This window comes from Neovison vison, chromosome 3, assembly GCF_020171115.1.
Source record: "Neovison vison isolate M4711 chromosome 3, ASM_NN_V1, whole genome shotgun sequence".
In the NCBI taxonomy this organism is placed as follows: Eukaryota; Metazoa; Chordata; class Mammalia; order Carnivora; family Mustelidae; genus Neogale; species Neogale vison.
This window is the reverse complement of record NC_058093.1, coordinates 31,304,038-31,324,408: the sequence shown is the minus strand read 5'-3', so window position 1 is coordinate 31,324,408 and position 20,371 is coordinate 31,304,038.

Sequence of the window (20,371 nt, the reverse complement as noted above, 5' to 3'; positions counted from 1 at the left end):
TTGATTTGGGCTCAGGTCATGATCTCAGGGTCATGAGTTTGAGTCCTGCGTTGGGATCTACACTGTGTGTGGAGCCTTCCTAAGGTTCTCTCTCTCCTTTCTCCCCGCTTCCCCTCTAAAACAAACAAACAAACAAATAAATAAATAAATAAAACAAACTTAAGAATCTATAAAAGAAGCAAGTTTTTTCTTCCTTTTTTAAACACTGAAGTGTAAAATATGTACAATAAAATGGAAAACTGAACTCATCTCAGGTGGTGAATGTTTGCACGTATGTATGTCATCACCATTCACATCAACTATCATAACCAGCAATCCACTAGGTTCCTTATGCCCCTTCCAGATTAATATACCTCTCCTTCCCCAGGAAGTGGCCACCATCCTTTTATTGCCATCAGGTGGTCTGGTGTGTTCTTGAAATCTCTGTCAATGGAATTATATATGTTCTCTTTTGTATCTGGATTCATACATAAAATTAATATTTTAAACTCCAATCTAGTACCAGCTATGAAAAATAGTTTTTCCTTGTTTCAATTTGGTTAAACTGTTTAAGATTACCAGATTTCTGTTAAAGAAATCTGGTAAGTGGGCACTTGGGTGGCTCAGTGGTTAAGCATTTGCCTTTGGGCTCAGGTCATGACCCCAGGGTCCTGGGATCCAGCCCTGCATCTGGCTCCCTGCTCAGCAGGAGGTCTGCTTCTCCCTCTCCCACTCCCCCAGCTTGTGCTCCCTCTCTCTCTGTCAAATAAATAAATACAATCTTTAAAAAAATCTGGTAAGTACTTAATTTTTTAAAAAGGTTTTATTTTAAATAAACCATACCAGGGCTAGCAAAGAGCCACAGAGATGTTAGAAGTTCAAAAATAATACATGTCTTTTATTGCTCTAAAGTTGCATTATTTTATCAGAGGAAGATAAAATTAGCCAGACTGAATGTCTATAAGTATGTGAGTTGCTTTTAGAGGAAATATTTGGGGCAGTTATTCTGTATGCCCAGGGAGGAATAAAGGGGAAATAAATTAATTATAGTGGAAAAGATTTAAGTTTGGACCAAAAAAAAATATATATATACATATATATATACATATATAGTCTGATGTCCCAAGAAAGTATTAACATGTACTCAGGTTTTAGTCTGAGGTCTGTTACTATCTGTACCTTGAATGGCAAATGACTGTACTCTCTCTGGTCTCAGTTTCCACATCTGTAAGAAAAAGGGTTTGACCTAGATCAGGATTGTAGGTGCAAATCATTAGGGAGGCCAGGCAGATAATACCAACATGTAAAAGGCCTGTAAGTGAGTGTGGTCAACAGGACAGGAGCTGTCAGATTAATCATGGAATGCCCAATGGAAATATAGGCAAGTATTGCCCAAACCTCCCAGTTTTCAAGAACATGGAGAATTTAGAAATCTGGAATTGTTCATACGAAGTCTCTTAGTCTAAAGTTTTTATCTACAAAACTAAGCAAAATTAATTCTCCCAAATAAACAAATAGCACCTTGCAGTGCATTAAGCCATAAGGTCAAGATCTTTGATTTAGATATTTTCTATCCAATATGCTAACCATTAGCCACATGCAGCTATTGGGCATATGGAATATGGCTAGTTCAAATTAAGAAATGCTATAAGTGTAGAATATATTTCATACAAAAAACAATTTATTATCTTGTTAATAATTTTCACATAGGTTTCATGTTGAGATTATAGTGTTTTTAATATGTTCAGTTTAATACCTACAAGGTATACAATCCCATATATCCTTCTTTTCTTTCTCTTCCACAAGAAAAGAGAAAAAGAAAGGATAACGTATACTTTGGTCAGATAACTTTTGAATATATTAAATTAAATGACAGTAGGCAGCCCTTTATAGACACACATTAATTCTCTGCAAAGGGGAATGTGGAATTCGTATCTCCTATACTTACCTGACCACAAACAGAATTGTTTTGGTTGTAGAGATTCTCACAGCACGTTATTCTGAAAAACACATGAAACAGTGAGACTGTATTCTTTTCCTGCCACTCAGTCTCAAGAAACCAGACACATGTCTCTGAAGAAACTACAATAGCTCTAGAGGAAAAAAATAAATGGATACTAACACTTGGTGACCTTGTAAGGAAACAACCAGGACCCCTTATACTTGAAAACCCTCATGTTCTCAGAGTTTGTACTTAGCTTTTCAGTGCCCTAACTGATACTTGAGAGAAGCCTCCAACACAAAAGGCAGAGATCAAAACAGACAAAAGGATCACAGAGGTATCAGAGTCAATGCAAGAATCAAAAGGAAACTTCCAGTGACAAGCACCCCAACTATATTTACCATTGTTAGAAAGTTAATAGAAGGTACTGTGTGAATAAAATAAGGAAAAGATGCTATTGTAAGGGAATATCTAAAGAGGGAAGAGCTCTTAGAAACTAGAAAGTGACAGCAGGCAATTAAAAACATTGTAAGAGACTTGGAAGACAAACTTAAATCTCTCAAAGAAATTAGAAGAAAACACTTTAAGAAAAAAAATAGAAAAAAGAAGAAAATTAGAATTTTTAGTGAGGGCTCCAATACCCAAATAAGGGCAATTTTAGAGAAAATAAGTAAAATGGGAGCAGGGTGGGAGAAATTATTTTAAAAATAATACAAGACAATTCTCAAGAATCGAAAGTTACAAGTTTCTGTGTTAAGAGTCCACTGAGAGCCCAGGACAATAAAAGACCTGTAACAAAGTACATCATTGTATGCTTTTAGAACACCAATCATAAGAATCGCTAGACTTCTAGGTTGAGGGATGGATAGGGAAGATTACATAAAAAAGCTTTGACTCTCAATAATAGCTGTGCTAGAAGCTAGAAGTAGAATATTGCTTATATGTCCTAAATGATATTTGACTTAGAAATCTATGTTCAACAAAAATATCAATATAATGAATCAGTATAATAAAGCTATATAAGATACTCAAGGCCTTAAAATAATACTCATTGATTTTGGAAAGTGACCAAAGAATATTCATTCATTCATTTATACACACACACACACACACACACACACACACATATGTGTATATATATATATATATATATATATTAGAATGAGAATGAAGAACATAGCAATAGGACTGAAGACAGAAGAGACGGTAAGTGAAATACAGATTAATAGCTTTGCATAAACCTTAACAGGAATCATTCCACATCAGAGAAGGACATCAGAGAATTAATTTCAGAAAGAAAATCTCCAGAAATAAAACAAAACCAGGCAAAACTTATATAATCCTGGATGTGTTTGGCTGTGTGGAAAATAATATTAAGGGAGGTTTTTAATTCAATTACAAAGTTTAGGAAAACTTAGTAATAGATACATTAAAATGAAAGAAATTAAGTACTTAGAAAACATTTATTTATTTATTTGAGAGAGACTGTGCAAGGAGGGGGAGCAGCAGAGGGAGAGGGAGAGAAAGAATCTCAAGCAGATTCCGCACTGAGCACAGAACCCAACACGGGGCTTCATCTCACAACCCCGACATCATGATCTGAGCCAAAATCAAGACTCAGACACTTAACTGACTGAGCCACCCAGGCACCCCTTAAATATCTTTTTTAAAGGGACCCAATTTTGTTGCTGCTCTTGCTTTTAAGTGTACAATTAAGTGGTTTTTAGTATATTCACAGAGTTGCACCACCATCCCCAGTATCTTATCGCAGAACATTTTCATCACTCCAAGAGGAAACCCTATCCATTAGCAGCCACTCCTCATCCTCCTTTCCTTCTGTTTCTGACAACTGCTAATCTAGTTTCTGTCACCATGGATTTGCCTGTTCTGGACATTTCACAGAAATGAAATCATATAATGTGGGGCATAAAAGCCTTTTATGTCAGACTTCTTTCATTTAGCATAATGCTTTCAAAGTTCATCCATGTTGTAGCAGGTGTCAGCGCTCCCTTCCTTTTCATTGCTAAATAGTACTCCTTCCTATAGCTATACCACACATATTCACCTATTCATCAGTGAGGGACATTTGTTTCTTTTATACATCTGGTTGTTATTAACAATGTTACTATGAATATTCAGATGCAAGTTTTTATGCAAGCATATGTTTTAATTCTTTGGGCTATATACCTAGGAGTAGAATTGTTGGGGCATATGGTAACCCCATGTTTAACTCTTTGAGAAACTGCCAAATTGTTTTCCAAAGTGGCTGAACCATTTTATATTTCCATCAGCAGCATGTGAGGAGTCCAACTTCTTCATATCCTTGCCAATACTGGATGATTATAACAATCTCAACAACGTTCTTTTGCATGTAGCTATGCAGCTGTTACTGTCCATTTAAAAAAATTATAATCTGGCTGCAACAACTTCTTGCTAAATGTGTGTCCAAAGGCAAGGGAAATAAAAACAAAAATGAGCTATTGGGACTTCATCAAGAGAAAAAGCTTTTGCACAGCAAAGGAAACCATCGACAAAACCAAAAGACAACCTATAGAATGGGAGAAGATTTTTACAAATGTCTTATTAGATAAAAGGCTAGTATCCAAGATCTATAAAGAAATTATTCAACTCAACACCCCAAAAACAAATAATCCAGTCAAGAAATGGACAGAAGACACGAACAGACATTTTTCCAAAGAAGACATACTAATAGCTAACAGACACATGAAAAAACACTGAACATCACTCAGTATCAGGGAAATACAAATCAAAACCACAATGATATACTATCTCACACCAGTCAGAATGACTAAAATCAACAAGTCAGGAAACAATAGATGTTGGTGAGGGTACAGATAAAGGGGAACCCTCTTACATTGCTGGTGGGAATGCAAACTGGTGCAGCCACTCTGGAAAATAGTATGGAGGTTCCTTAACAAAACAAAAAATAGAGTTACCCAACAACCAGCAAATGCACTTCTAGGTATTTACCTAAAGAATACAAACATAGTGATCTGAAGGGACACCTGTACCCCAGTGTTTATAGCAGTAGTGTCCACAATAGCCAAACTATGGAAAGAGCCCATATGTCCATCATCAGATGAATGGATAGAGAAGATGTGGTATATATACATACTACTCAGTCATCAAAAAGAATGGAATCTTAGGATTTGAAATGACGTGAATAGATCTAGAGGATATTATGTTAAGCAAAATAAGTCACTCAGAGAAAGATAATTATCAGATGATCTCGCTCCTATGTGTAATTTAAGAAACAAAACAGAGGAGCATAGGGGAAGGGGGGAAAAACAAAAGAAGACAAAATCAGAGAGGGAGACAAACCATAAGAGACTCTTAACTGTAGGAAACAAACTGAGGTCTGCTGGAGAGGAGGGGGGTGGGCGGATGGGTAACTGGGTGATGGGCATTAAGTAGGGCACATGATGTAATGAGCACTGGATGTTATATGCAACTGATGAATCACTCAACGCTACCTCTGAAACTAATAATACACTATATATTAATTAACTGAATTTAAATAAAATAAAATACAAATAAATAAAAATTATAACCATTTCAGTAGGTGTGAAGTGCTATTTCAGTGCGGTTTTGATTTGCATTTCCCTAAAGATTAATGATGTTGAGCTGCTGAGCACATTCATGCACTTGTTGGCCACTTGTACATATTCTTTGGAGAAATGTCTTACTTTCTTTCAAATCTTTCAATCTTTCAAATCACTTACCCAGTTTTTTTTAAATTGGGTTATTTGTCTTCTTATTGTTGAGTTATAAGGCTTTTTAAATATATCTTGAACAATTCATTTATCAGAAATATGATTTGCAAATTTACTCTCCCATTTCTTTGTCTTCACTTTCTTGGTGATGTCCTTTGAAGCACAAAAGTTTCTAATTCTTATGTTCACTTGATCAATTTTTCCTCTTGTTGCTCATGCTTTTGCTGTAATAGCTAAGAAAGCATTACCTAATGCAAAGTCGTGAAGATTGAAGTCTATGTTTCCCTCTTACAGTTTTAGAGTTAAGAAACCTTTTTTCCCCTCCAAATTGTTATTTAGAGACGAACATTTATTTAGGAAAATTATATAAGTAAAATGGCTTGACTGTGATCTTAGGAAGTCATGATCTGCATGAAGAATCAAATATCTTAAAGAAAATCTCTAACATATATTATGTTGAGAGTGAAAGGAAAGTTCATACACAACATGGATCAGTAGGATACAAATAAATTGATGGGCTGAATGAATAATTATTTTGAGAAAAACTGGGGATATTTTTGAGAAGGACTAGCTCTATAAATTTAATTTTGATTGAATAAAAGTGTAAAAATGGTGCAAAGTAAGGAGATGGAAGGTGAAAATTGGGGTAAATAGTGGGACCGAGAACTTAATGGCTCTGAAGTTTATTTAGCCATAAAATATAGGATGCATAAAAAATGAGGATTTTCATATTTAGAAACATTCATTTGAAAACATTTCAATGTGAATAGTTTCTAATAGGTTTTCTGTAAATGTTTTCCACGATGAAATAGCTATAGATCTATATAACATTGTAATATGGACATTCTCTCAAATAATTTACTTAAAAAGAAAAAACACACAGGTTCTGCTACCTGTAGCATAGCTCAGACAAGATGGGAAGAGATCAGTATTTTTGTCCTATACATAACTTTAAAAGATAAAAGGTTATTTATAATATTTTTTTCCAGATTATGAAATCTATATATAAATTCCTTAGAAAATGAGAAAAAGACAAAAAAATCATTTGTAACCTCATTACCCGGAGATGACAGCCTAATTAGCATACTAGGTACCATGTGGTAGGAACAAAGTCTGCCTTTTCACTTTATATTTTTAGTACCTAGCACAATGTTTGGAACAAAACAGGCATTTGGTATCTATTTGCTCATTGATTAATTTTTACCTCTTTTTGGTGCATTTTCCCAGTGTTCTTTAATGCATAATATTTACATTAGTGGATAGAGTTTATGTTTTGTCTCTAATACCAGAGCATATTACAAAGTATTCTTAGAAAACATGATCTGTAGTGGATATATAATGATCCACCACTATGTATGTATCATAGTTTAGAAAAGTGTGCTTTACAAATATTCTGTAGTCTTTTTAATTTGGCTTGAAATTGAATGCATTTCATTTGATGGCAAGTGATCAACAAAATGTCTATGACTCTTATTTTTGTAGCACAAATTTAAATTATGAGGTTTCCTGTAACTTCACTTCTGAGACAGAATGCTGGTGTGGCAAGAACTGGACAGATGGGATTCATAATCTGTTCTAACACTAGCCGCATGGCCCTGTGCAAGTTTTGAACTTCCAGTAGTCATTTCCTCTCCTGTGATAATGGATGATTAGTAATAGTTTCCCTATAGAGTTGTTGTAATGATTAACAATGTTTAATAATTAGTTTGTAATTACAGTATGTCATACTAAAGGCCATATATGGCAAATTGTGCCTGGCACATAGTAAGATCTCACCAACGTGAACTCACATTCACTCTTTTTCATCTTTAAACCAAGGACTGTTTTCTGTCAATAGAAATACTACTCTTAATTGCAAGCTAAAAGTTTTACCACATATTTTTAAAGTGTGGAAGAGGAGGAAGGGACAGGACAAAGATAAGATCTTATTACCAAGTCTGGCAGGGAAAGACCAGGCATCATGTTCTAGAAATGTACCTTACGGATCTCCTGACCATCACCCATGGTCTGAATATAACTAGAAAATTCAATTTCTTTGGAAGTAGACACTGACTCTTCTGATTTTACATAACTGGATAGTTTATGAAGTTTCTCAGCTGAAAATTACAGAGCAGGTTTCTCTGTATGTGAGTATGGTTTTATGATCTGCACATTCATGTTTATAAGCAATGTGGCTGAATGGGACCCTGAAACTCATTTAATCCAAGATTTCCATTTTAGAGATGAGGAAATGAAGACTTCAAGAGGTCAAGTCATTTGGCCAAGGTCAAAGAGATTAAGTGGCAAAGTTAGCATCAGCCTAATGTATTGCCATTGTGTCATATAACAGCTTGTTATACAAGATGATATTTAAATATCAATGCTCACTGTTAAACTCATGCACATTTTTTGTTTGTTCTTTATATTTCATGTGCATATTCATGGTTACTGCAAACCCAAACAAGACAATTTTTTTGAAGATTTTGATAATTAGATAATCAGTTCTGGGTATGAATATGGGTGGCCTTGAGCCATCTGGTCTTGATTTTAAATTAATCTTAAAAGGGTGAAGATAAATAGGATTCCAGATGAACCAAGATTAGAAGAAGGTCACCATCTTCCAGTGTAAAAAAATAAAATAAAATATTCATTCGGTTGGTTATACAGAAATTTTGTATTATATTCTTTGCATTTGGAGAATTTTATCTCCCATTGACATCATAGAATATTAGACATCACAGAGTCCAGTTGCTTTATTTTCCTGATAAGAAAATTGAGACTCATTGAAGTTAAGTGACTTTTTCATCGTTATTTTACCAGTTGGTGGAAGGACGGGGCAATTATCAAGTAGTGGATACTTTTAAAAATATTTTGCTCGGTATTTTCATATATATTTTTTATTTTTCATTATCTTTAATATGAGTATTATTTTCCACATTTAACCTTTGAACAAAAAGTTCTTCAGAAAAATTCTAGTTGTTGAGTTTCAAAAATATATCTGCTGATTCTAAGATGAAATTCTTTCACCACCACATACACTTGAGAAGAGGTAGAGGTTAGGTTCAAATTCATGTCTTTCGATACTCAATTTTTTGATGTTATTTTAAAGGTGGACATTGCCTTAACACCACTTACTTTTCAGATAAAGCCACCGATGTGATATACCTCTAAAGAGGCAATGAGGCAAATTGCATATAGATATGTGGCATATTATTACCACTGTGTTATTGGTAGAGTTAAGAACCAAGTTTGATCTAATGCCTTCAAAAGTTCTGGTCAAACAATAGATAACTCTTTCTATATCAGCAGATTATATTTAAAATTAAAGATTTGAGATCCACTTTTTAAAATTAGCAATTAAAGTATCATGTCTTTATAAATAGCCTTTAAATCTGGGGCAAAATTGTCACTTATATTCTGGTAATATTTACTACAGGAACTTTTTCTTTTTGAGTACATAATATATCCTACTATATATCTAGATCCATGTAATAAATATGTGACATGGGCTGCTATATTATCAATTATTTTAGAATAGACCACACATATATTTTGTCTGCTTTGCCAACTTATGTTCAGTCAATATAAAATAAGTTGGACTCCATGACCTTGCAATGAACCATATCATTTAGTTACACATATTAGTTTCAAAAGGATTTACTTTTCCAAAGTCATTCTCTGTGTGTAATACTAGATAGGCAGGGGAATTTAATGGACATTAAACACTTGGAGAAAGGCATTATATGTCATATTTAAAATATGTTGATTATATATAATATATTTTTCAATCACGTGCACAACTCTTTCATAGAGGAAAATGATTTTTATCAGCAGCAATGAATGGAACTCAGTGGCTATGTACAACTCAGTGGGTGTTAGCTAAATCTCATCTATTTCTGTATACAGAAGAATGCTCTAGACATGAAAAATTTGTGTTCAAAAAATGTGTTTCCTATGTGATCTGAAAAGTCTCTAATTAAATAACAAAAATATTTTATTTTTAGAAAAACACAAACATGTATATCAAGGATTGGATTGATTGGAAAAAATATTGTATAAGAAGGTGGTCTTGGGGCGCCTGGGTGGCTCAGTGGGTTATAGCCTCTGCCTTTGGCTCAGGTCATGGTCCCAGGGTCCTGGGATGGAGCCCCGCATCGGGCTCTCTGCTCAGCAGGGAGCCTGCTTCCTCCTCTCTCTCTGTCTGCTTCTCTCCCTACTTGTGATCTCTGTCTGTCAAATAAATAAAATAAAATAAAATAAAATAAAAAAAAGAAGGTCTTACAGTCCTTACAGTGTGGGGAAATATCCTAACCTGCCAGATTTTTTTGTGTTGAGACCTCAAGTCAAAATGAATTGTAATTATAAGCTCTCAGTAAACAAATGTCATTCATTTGTTCCTAGGCATGAATACATCAGAATAAAAATCAAAATTTCAAGCACTCTCCCATCATAATTAGAGTGTTGCCATATATATTCAGCCAAGGAATAAAGGGAGCTTTAAAATATCTTCATAGAGGGGTGCCTGGGTGGCTCAGTCAGGTAAGTGTTGGACTTTTGATTCTGGCTCAGGTCATTATCTCAAAGTCGTGGGACTGAACCCCCAGCTGGGTGCTGGACATGGAGCCTCCTTTGATTCTCTCTCCCTCTCCCTCTGACCCTCTCTCTTTCCTGCACTTGTGTGTTCTCTCTCTCTCAATAAATAAAATAAAATAAAATTAAATTAAATTAAAAAGTCTTCATGGATGGGAGTATGAGAGTTTTCTCTCAGGTATGGTTTACCTGCAACTGGCTTTTTTTTTTTTTTTTTTTTAAATCACTAAAAGGTAAGGTTGGGTTTGAATCTGTTTCACCAGATAGTGAAATGGTTCCTACTCCCTGTTCCTTTAGTGATATCCTTTAGTCAGGGAGTGGGGCCAAGAAGGAGAAAATTATATTAAAGTTAATAATAAAAAATTCTAACTAATATTTCCTGGCAACTTCCTATGTACTGGGTATGTTGCTTCTAGTGTGTCTTCAGGAGCTTAGACATGCCATCTATAGGAAGGAGAGGAAACTTCACAGAGCATGATTTCCAATGTTTTCAGGTATGAAGAGCCTTTTTCTAAAAGAAAAAAAAAAGTTAAAGATTTCTTTAATGTGATAGTATTCATATTTTATTATCAGTGGAATCATAAAATAGCACAGGAAAACCTATGAATTTATGTTGTATAATTATAATAGCATCTACCCAAATTTTAAAAATATATATGTATATTTATGTATGACAGAGTTGTATATATGATATAGACACATATGGTACATATAGATATTTTATGTAACAATATACATATATTTATATGAGGTAATATGTATAACATACACAAATAGTGCATAATCATAGATTTATATGAAATATTACTTATCTAACCATTCTACATGTAATCTTAAGATGTATATCAATGTCCCTTGAAATAAACTTGAGGCTATCCAAGGCTTTGAAGCAGAGCCCAAAACCACTCAATTTCACAACCCTGAGATCAGGACCTGAGCTGAAACCAAGAGCTGAACTCTTAATCAACCGAGCCAGCCAGGGGTCCCTGAAGATGACTTTTGACTGTAACTTGGGGCCATGGCTTAGCCATTCATGTACAACCATATCTGAGGTGTAAAATATGCTAATTTCATATCCATTTAATTGAATTTTTTGTGTTACTATTCTTTGGAAGTGTAGGTGCCACTTATTAAAGGTTTCCATTCTCACATAAGAGACAGACTTTCTTTTATATTAATTCCATTTCCACTACATTTTAAGATCTTTATTTCTTGTTTTTAAAAATATTATTTTTGGGGTGCCTGGGTGGCTTAGTGGTTAAATGTCTGCCTTTGGCTTGGGTTGTGATCTCACTCTGTCTCTGTCAAATAAATAAATAAATAGAATCTTAAAAAAAATTAAAAACTATAGTTTCTTATTAATCAATACACTGCCAAAATCAGGATTTCTCAAGCATTTTCAGGATTTCTATTTGTTTTTTAGCCTCTGCTGTTTACCTAATGAAGGTTTTCTCTGCTTCTGACTCTATGTGTAACTATATGTGTACAAAAGCATTGCATTTGTACAGTCAATATAGTTTTTGCAAAGGGTATCTTTCTTGACTTTCTTCTCCTTTTCTCTTTGGGCAGTCTGGTTTCTTAAAGCTATTGAAACGTGCTTTCTTAAAATTATTTGTCCTATGTTTTTCCTACATTTTCTAAAAAATCCTTAGCCCTATCTATTTATGGGTACTTTTTTTTTTTTTTTTTTTTTTTGGTGTCTCCTACCTAAAGTTTAAATACTGAATGTCAGTGTATTCTGATTTTCCCTGAAGGGAAGGCCATACTTTTTCTTTTCTTTTTTTTTCCCCACCTCAGCAAAGGACATAGACTTTTAAATAAATAAGTAATCAATGTATATAGGTAAATGTTGTTCTATGGAGACCTTTTAAAATAAAGAGGATTCTCATATGCCTAGAGAGGCTTAATTATCACCTGGTTTGAAAGCAAAGGACTTCTTCAGTTAAAGTCCCAGAATCCCAGAAATAGTCTCAGGATCACAGAAATGGAAAGAACATTGAAAGCTAACTTAATAACAGAATTTGGTTTATCACTCTAGGAATCACAAGGAACAAATCTGTTTTCTTTCTTCCATGGCAGTGCTACAAGAATTTAAACCCCATAAACATTTCTCTCCTTCAGTCTTAACATCTATTATTACATGACATGGCTGCTAATTGCTCCCATGATGTTTAGTTAATTGCTGTGGATTGAATGAAGCAAATCTATTAGGAGTGGTTGGAGAGTAGTAGCATAGATAAGAACCATCACCTCCCTTATCTAGAAACTAGACCACCATTAATGCAACCCAAGAAAGTATTAAGTTCTGAGGCAGACATATCCCATAATTCCTAATTACAATCTTGTTAACTTCCTACCTTTTTACTCCGTACTTGTGGAATCCCCCTCTCCCCAAGCCCTTGCCCCATAAAGCCTTTGGATTTTTTGTTACTAAGAAAAGAGCTACGTGCTTTATTGTCATTTGGGAGTTCTGAGAACGGGGAAGGTAATTGTCTAGACCACAAGAGGAAGGATTTCAATTCAATTCTTTGAACTTGAAACCCAGATGACAGGATAAGAATGAGAATTACAGACACTTTGTCTGGTCATTCCTTCAGCCCACTACCTATCTGAATCAATATGTCTTGGACTCTGTCTGAATTAGAACTCTGGAAAAGATAATACATTCAGACCTGTGTTTAGATTTTATTTCATGCATCCATGAGAAATGATGGTTGTATATTATCCCGAGAACCTAAGCCGTTCTCCTGGTCAGTCCTGATGATTTAGCACATTCACCCTGCAAAACTCAAATAAATAAAATCCCTATGCCTGAATGATTTGATTTGACATCGTGAGTAAGCAAAATGTCTTCATAATTAATTGTACTCTTCCCAGGCCACTCTATTTCTGCACCATATTGGCACAAACACAGATATTTATTCGTGCAAAAAACTTCTCTAGTGTAAATGTGTACATGAACATATAAATAAATTTGTATAATGGAAAAACTGTGCTTTAACTGTTTCCCCTAATTGTATATTCAATATTTTCCTTGGCCACTTACAGTTGAATACCTTCTATATTCATGAAAATTCTATGAAGCATATTTGAAAAAGCATTTACTTGCAAGCACATTGAAATGTATCTCGCTATTCTCATATTTGTGTCATCCATTGCACGATGCTTTTATTGCCACCTGGGGTTACTTAATAATCAAAAAAAGGAATGAAGGAAACATGATATCTAATTATTCCACCACTAAAGAATGTTTGAATCAAGCAAGTATAAATGATTCTCATCACAAGAAGATGTATTTAACGTAAAGAGAGAGAGGGACCTAAATTGAGAGAGAGTGAGAGAGAGGGAAGGGGGGGGGAGTACATACACTGGGCTGAAACTGAAATTTATTAACACTTGTGAAAACCCCATTAAAATCCTTCAATTTATGGCAGTTAAGCAAGTTTACATGCCAGAATCACTTGAGAGTTCACATCTAAGGCAGATCATTTGATGTTTTATGAATTATCAGAGGTCTAAGAGACAGATACTTACAGCATAGTATCACATTTTATGGAGGACTCGATTTTCATATTCATTTGAGATCTTATTTTACTTACTGCTTTTGACAAGAGTGAGTCCAGGGAAATACTCACTTATTTATAGCATTACAAGGAAGAAATAATGGAACAGGAAACTAGAAAGAAATTCACCTGTCCTTCCTGGCAGTAATGTGAAGAAGTTGACACATTTATAAGATTAAATAATCCAAACAAGACATATGGAACTTAACATTAAATAAAAAGAAAAAAAAAGGCAAAGAAAAAAAAAAAGCAAGGGTGGGTGATTTGGGAATAGAGATACCATTTTCTTATATTTTTTTCCCTTTTTGTTCAGCAGCAAATTAGAATATATGATAATCCACGACTTGCATTAGGAAATTTCCAAAGCACAAGCCAGGCAGTTAGATTTCCCAGAAAATAGGTAAAGTAAAAGTCCATCCAGAAAACCGATAATGTATCTTTGCTTTAAAAAACCTGCTTCTTTAGAATCTGCTTCTATTTACAACATGTAAATACTTGGATGGAAATTGATATTGTTTATGTCTTCCAAAGCCAGAGATTTTTTTTTGTAACCTGTAGGTAATAATATAAACTGCTGGAACATATTACATCATTGCCTAGCCATCTTGGAGATTGAGGCAGAAGAGCGACGTTAATAATACTGGTCCTTCTTTATTTAAAATGTTGATATTCCATTTATTATAGATTTCTGGCATTGATCTCGATTTTTTAAGATACTGCATTAAAATGCTATTTAACCTGATTACTGAGAATTTGGTGCGCCCTTCCCTTTATCCCCTAAGGCGAGTGTCTTATTTGCCCCACCCCAGAATATTCACATATGCACATGTTGGAAATTGTTATTTATGCTTCACTCTTTCCCTTTACAGTTGAGGCCCATTCCCCTCCCACCTCTACATTTTCAGTGTGTTTAAAGAACATATAATTACATTACATTTTCCTCCTATTTTAAGGTTAAATCTTCCTCTAGGCTCCGTTGTAGGTTGATTAACCTCAGAAGCTTTCACTTTTTCATTTTTTAACTCTTTTTATGGTTTCAAGATCAATTTTCTTCAGATATCCCCGACAGTTTAGTACTGGAGGAAAGATCTGCTCTCAGAGCTTCTACTTTTTTCATCTTTATATCGTTCTTGACCTTAAAAAAAAAAAAAAGAAAGAAAGAAAGAAAAGAAAAAATGGACTAGTTTTTCCTTGTTCCATTCTCTCGTTGCCGTTCGGGAGAGAGACATTCCCCAAGACTTCCTCGCAGAGCAGCTCCTGGTGGGAGGACTTTGAGGGCTAAGCGACGGCGGCGTGAGTGTGCGCATGCGTGCTCATGCGTGCACGTGTGCGCCTGGAGCCCAGCAAGTAAACAAGCTGGGGATATTGCACATGCGCACATCGGGATTTCAGAGGAAGACTAATCGACCTTCCGCGAGATCAGGCTCCTTGTTTTTAGATACGTAACAGCATTAGAGTTTACAACATAAAAAGCAATCCCATATTAGGCCCACCATACTCCTTTGCCTCCTCTTTCCAGAGATTTAAGAGACACAAACTCACTGCTTTTAAAAATTTTGAGGAAGGATAAAGGAAGAGCTTTGTGACCAAAGACTGAGACTCTGTAACGAAAATTACTAATAACTGACCGCCAGACTTAGATGTACTTAACTTTTCCTGGTCTTTATTGAGCAAATGTGTTCTTCACTACCCCGCAGTTATTCCCATTGAACTTTATTTCAGTGGTTGTTTTGACAATTTACTCCGTTGTTTTGGATTTCATTGCCCCTTTTCCAGGAATCTGGCTTTCCCCCTTCCCCCTTCAGAATTTAACAAGAACCTTTTCTCTGTTAAATCCTTCAGGTCACTGATAGAAATGTTAAATGACCACAGGTTCTGAGCTGACCCTGGAGGAACCGTGGCACCATTTGTTGTGTGTCCCTAGGTTGACACTGATCCATTGATAACCTCTCTCTGGGTCTGACTTTCCAGCTGCTTTTCCACTCACTTCATAACTGAGTAGTTCAGACCTTGTTTTTCCACTTAATTGATGTGTGTGTTGTGTGAGGCAAAATCAAAGCCCCTGCTAAAACTTAAGATTGATTGTATCTCTGGCTTCCTTTGGTTGACCAGAACTCCCACAGGGATATTAGCCTGGGCAGACTAGACATGTTCTTGTCAGTGCCATGCTGGGATTCTTATCAAAGTGTTTACTTTTTCGTATTATTTAATGGCTTCTCCAATATATTTTTTTTCTTAGTGTCAAAATCCTGCTGAAATTACAATACAGAGCTCAGTTGTAACCTCAGTTCAAAACCCAGGATAGCTTTTAACTTTTAAGGAAGAAAAGAACCATTAGCCATTTTTTAGTGCATTAAACCAAAATCCATAGAGTTTAGGGAAGAGGGTTTCTGGGAATGAAATAAATTTTTTTTTAAAAAATTAAAGCTTTCAAAAGAGCTTTCTGGACTATGTATATGCCACTTCTTTCTTTGTTTCCTTCTTTTCTTCTCCTGGACTTGGCATACAATCTGACAGTTATTCAGGTAAGAAATCACCCCATTTTGAGAGCTATAACTTCATCTTGTTCATTAATGTCTCTGCTTTAAGGTAAAAAGAACAGGTACATCAATGTCTACCTGCAGGTATAATAAAAATAGATGTATCACACAGAGATGGATCATTTGTCTAGTTTATAGGGAATTCCTTTCCGTGCCCAGGGAATTTAAGTATTCACTTGAAAGGAGCGGCCGTGGCAGTGAGGCTTCTGCTGTTCTTCATTCACCACAAAGCAGTAATTCAATTAATTTATTACTTTGAAAGACTTTGACGCAACAGTGGGGTACATGACCTACTCATGTTGGGAACAGATGAAAATGCTGTGCTGGCAAAAGGCTTCCATCTTCTTAATGAGATGTGATACTGTTTAGGGCATTCTAAGGCAGAAGAATATGTTGAAAATTCAAGCTGTAAGGAAGGGAACATAAAAAAAAATGGAATAGATGAGAAGCATAACAATTTCCATGTATTTGTCAAGATTTCCGACTGTGAAATAATGAAACTTTCCTTTTAGAGGGGAAAATTTTATGCTTTCCTATTTTAAGGGGGAAACTCCGGGCTAACTTTCTGGATTTTTTCCATGGATGTATGTTCTTTCAAATAAAAGTTGTCACAGGAATATAAGTGAGAACACAGAATGCAAGATAGACACAGACTTTCTAGGAATATTTTAGTTGTGGGGGCAAGACTACCAAGCTGATGAGTCCTCCACACCTATTGTATGCTGAGGGCTCTGCTAGCCAAGTGAGGGCAGAAGAAGAAGCCTTTGCATCTGACACTAAGGGATTCCAGTCTAATTCTGGGATTGGACAGACATTCAAGACAATCATCAATCACGCTGCTGGCCACAAATTGAAAGTGAAGCTTGGGTCATCTCTGCACCATGAAACTGCCTTCCTTCACATGTAGCTCCACTCATTCTTGTCCTAACAGACCCTTACTTTCACCTAGAATAAACTTGCTTTCCTCATTGGGTGGGAAATCCCTCAAGGTATAGTGTTGTGATATGATCTCAATCAAGTATTACAACTGAAAGAAATGAAAGCACACAGAATTACACATACGAAGTTCAAAAGCAACCATACAACAGTTAAAGCACAATCCAGTGTGCAGGGCTGGCATGCATGGTTGAGCAGTTTGTATGCTGCACAAGGACTCTAGATCAAGTGAGGCCAGCCAGGGTTTTGCTCACCAAATCTTGTGCCTGCCTGGTAATAGCTTTTGCCTATCCTGCCAGAATGTGTACAGTGGGATATTGCCCTTAAGATGTGAATTTTATATTCTTGATTAGCAGAGAGTCAAATAATTATATGCAATTTGTTTTAAAATCTCAAATTCTAGAAACCCAAGGCTGGTGGTTTAGGACACAAAAAATATCAAGGGCCACACAAAAGAAGAGAATGTAAGTAGGACTAACAACACATCATTTGCTTTAACTGTTACCACTAACGGCCCAAGTAATTCTGTAGGGAAGAGAAATGAGAAGTAGGTATCTGAAAGATATTCCTTCCTTTCACTGGTAATTTCTTTGATAGACACTGATGACTGCGCTTCCAGTAATTACCTAGTAAACTGGTTGCAGTTCTCATCCACGGTGTGGATTCTTATTCTCTATGATGCACATTATTGTCTTTATGACCAAAATGAAGAATATCTGCAAGAATTATTATAGAACATACTTAAAACAAAAGGACTCCCCATGGTAATTGCAATCATGATTCAGGTGTCAGGGTGGGGACACCAGGGAAGCAAATTTATATGGAATGCCTCATGTGGATTCTCCTATTAAGTAAGCCAATACTCCTGCCACTTACTCTTTACACTGCCGTGGACAGGAGACTGTCCTGAGTGTTGTGCTAGGCACTGGTGGAAATGATCAGGGAGGTATTCCTGGAAGGTGGAGATTTGGGGGAAAAAGAAGAAAAAAATTAGAAGACAAGGAAGTCACGTTGAGAAAAAAAGAAGAAGGCATTTCAGGTAGAGGCTCCTGCTGGAGTCCTACTGGGTAAATTTGGTGACTCTGTGTATTTGATTTTGCCTGCAGAAAGTTTATGTAACTAGGAAGATATTAACTAGCTTAGCACCTAATACCTTATCCAGGAGAGTTATTCATTTGTGCATCCTGCCAGACCTCTAAGAGCAGATGAACCATTAAATCTCATGAGCATCTCTCTTTGGAAGTCAAAATGAGAAAAAGCACAATTACATCGAGAGAGTATGGATAGGAATGATCTTGAAGCACATATTGCTACATTTAATCATGACATAATCAGCAACTGGGAAGTTTTTGCAAAATATTTGAGGTTAGCAACCCTTCCTGGGTACCACATCATTAAACTGACCCCATACTCTTTCCAGGATGCATAATTCATGTTTTATGAGTACAGAGCAAATATTATAACCTGCCTCTGTACCTCACATGAACACAACAGATGGAATCATGTCCTTGGCCATGCCTCAGAAGAGTTCAAACTCTTCTAAGATACTGAATTTAATAAAGAAAAAAATCTTTAATATTTTTAACCCAGTAACACACAAAAAATAAAAAAAACCCTGAAAACAAACAAACAAACAAACAAAAAAATGCTAATTCTGTAACCATATATTTCAAAATGTTTGAAGTTAGTGGATCTTACCAGTCATAGCATATAAAACTGTTTCTGGGATGTATAATTTGTGTTCTATTAGGTGGGTATTGAGTAAATATTATAACCTGCAGATATATCTCATTGAATTGAACCCATAATAGTTTGGAACTGTTTCACCACAAGATCACTTTTTTTTTGGGGGGGGGTGCTGGAGGTTTAGGGAATGCATGGAAGAAATTTAAGAACTAAGAAGTTTTAGAGGTTACAACTAAAATAACCTAATACGCATTTCAACTATGCAGCATCTTGGTGATGCCGATCATACTCCTGTTAGTACCTGGGAGACTGAAAATACAACAGCAGATGCTGTTCTGAAAGAGGATTCAGAACAGTCAGCAATACTTCATGAATCTTTCTGTTGCAGCAGAACAAGGAGAAGTCCATATGTGCTCCAAAGGCAGAGTCCATCCAAGGTGACTACAGCCACAGAGATTTCCTTCAAACTCCTGTGATTGAAAATTAGGAAATTTTATATTTCATCCTATGGTGTGATTTTTATGCAAGTTTTTGCATGAAATGTACCCTAAATTTCTTACTGTTGAGCAAAACAGATGCTCCAGGAAGGAACGCTGCGTTGGTCCCATTGACCTCAGCACCCGTTCACTCTGTGTGTGGATGGGAGAGAGGAAGGCATGTGAATAACCAGTTCGAGAAGCATGGTGAGTAGGGTGGACCCATGCTGATCAGAGATGGAAACTTTTGCACTGGGACAACTCACTCCTAATGAGGGACAGGCCAAAGAGCGTGCCCAGAGGATGGCTCCGTTTACATGGCTACTCCATGCCTGGCTTCCATCCCAGGCACAAAACACAAGAGACACTGGATGCAGGCATGGGGACATTCGACACCTGTGCAGGAGAAGGGGATCCGACATTCACTGAGTGGATGAGAACAATGTCCTATGAAGTTTCAGGTACCCACAGGTTGTCCCTAAAATTTTGCTCAGTATGGAATGATCATACAGCAGCCCCATAAGCATTCAGCTTTCACTTTAAGCTGACATTTTTTGCAAAGCTGTTTTCACTTTCTGCCTAAATCTTCTTGCAAAGTGCTATGGTTAACTATCCACACATCACAGATGATGGGCTTTGACAGACATGAAGAAGAATTAAAGTGAAATGCATGCACTGTTTAAAATAAAATCATGTATGTCATGAATAAGAAAAACAAAACAGATGGAATTGTGTCTTTAGTCATGCCTCAGAAGAGTTTCAAACTCTTCTAAACCACTTAATTTAATAAAGAAAAAAAAAACTTTCAATATCCCAAATGCAATAAAGAAAAAAAAAAGACAACCTAATTCTATAATCACATTGGAATTTGGTATCAATAGTTTTAATGTCAGGAATTCACTGATGAAATCACATTCAGGTTTATGAGGAGTACATTGAGGGTAAA